This window comes from Arachis duranensis, chromosome 4 (assembly GCF_000817695.3).
Source record: "Arachis duranensis cultivar V14167 chromosome 4, aradu.V14167.gnm2.J7QH, whole genome shotgun sequence".
Lineage (NCBI taxonomy): Eukaryota > Viridiplantae > Streptophyta > Magnoliopsida > Fabales > Fabaceae > Arachis > Arachis duranensis.
In genome coordinates this window covers 120,643,743-120,645,371 of record NC_029775.3, presented here as the reverse complement: position 1 = coordinate 120,645,371, position 1,629 = coordinate 120,643,743, and the positions used below count along the sequence as shown (strand labels likewise).

The 1,629-nt window shown below is 23.2% G+C and overlaps 1 long non-coding RNA gene across 1 annotated transcript in view; it reads right to left on the bottom strand.

Annotated features, from left to right (window-relative positions):
- LOC127746515 (uncharacterized) overlaps positions 1-1,623 on the bottom strand; it is a 4,020-nt gene extending 2,397 nt beyond the window's left edge. Inside the window, exon 1 of the long non-coding RNA XR_008008184.1 lies at positions 1,383-1,623. This is a non-coding gene — a long non-coding RNA (uncharacterized LOC127746515). The remainder of the gene's footprint in view (positions 1-1,382) is intronic.
- Between the last annotated feature and the right edge of the window lie 6 nt (positions 1,624-1,629).

The following is a 1,629-nucleotide window of genomic DNA, read 5'->3' as shown; positions in this document are numbered from 1 at the left end:
AGAGTAAATCTATTTAAAAAATAAAAAAATATTAAATAAAAAAATATTTTATTAATTTTTTTATAAAAATTAGGAGATGAATACATATCAGATCGGATCGGATATGACCAAAATCTCAATTCGATTCGCAATAAAATTATCGGATCGAATCTAATATCCTCGATTTTTTAATTTGGATCCGATCCGCACATTTACGGATTGTATTAGATTTCAGATATATCCACAAAACATATAAATATTTTAAAAAGTTTATATTATTTTTATTAAAAAATATTAATAAAATCTCTTTTTTTTTCAACTATTTTTTACATGTTTATTTTTAAAATATTATTAAACATATTTTTTTAAATAATAAAAATAAAATAATACAATATATATGATAATTATTAGTTGAAATAAAATATAAAAAGAATATTTACTTATTTATTTATTTATTTTTGCAGATATGTAGATCAGATATGTGGATACCTATATGAATCCACAATTCGATCCTATTAGTATGCGAATCGGGATCCGACAGTAAGCTATCGGATCCAATAGCTTTGCAGATCGAATCGATAGCCGCAATTTTCGGATCGAATTCAGATAAATATTGCGGATGTGTGGATCAAATCCAATCTATGAACACCTCTAATAGAAATAAGTTTTTTAATATATTTTTTATTTTGCGAATATTTTTAATATTCGATCCGAACTGCAAATGTGCGGATTTGGATCGAATTCAAGCATAAAAAATTCAGATATAAGATCTAATACAATAAATTTAGTACAAATTAATCGATATTTTAACTATATCCAATTCATGAACACTTCTATCAATTACTTTTTTTTTATTATAGGTTAATATTGACATTAGTGTGATAAAGAACCCTAATGAAAAAGTTTTATTAACGATTCAAAGAATGAAAGAATAAAAAAAAGCAAATAAATGGCAATGCAAATTGTTTTAGGCTTTAACACGAGTTAGGACTCTTACATTAAATTATACAAATGTAGAAATTGGTTTTTAATAGTAATGAATATTTTTTTATTTTTGAATTAAAAGTAATTAGCTATCTATTTTTTTTTATACTCAAAAGAAGCTAAGTGTTGGTCTCCAAATATTTTTCATAATAAAATATAATTTATGAAGTAGCAATATAATATATGTAATTACTGTTGTAATCTTTTATGCTTGCTACCAGAGGAATGAACGTATACAAATATTACATTAGATTAATCTAGCTGTCTTTAAAAAATAAATAAATAAATAAAAGTTTATTACCTGATTGAGATTTATCTATTATATATATAACTAATCGATACTATCCCAAGTAGGTTAATATTATTATTATTATTATTTTCAGAGATTCTTGATTAGAATTTTAGAAGTCTAACAGTACCTTTAGATGGTAGTTTCTCTGTCTTATCTAACGATTCAGCATTTCTTTCCCACTTTTCTGCATATATATATTATACACAATTAATAAACATTTTTAACTAGTGTACATTTTCTAAGAGGAATTAATTGAGGGGTAAAAGAAAATTTAATTTAGCTGAATAATTTATTAACAGCAAGGGTATTGATGGGTTTGGGTTTCCTTTAGTTTTATATATAAAAAAAAAGTTTTAATTGAAAAACTTTTTTAC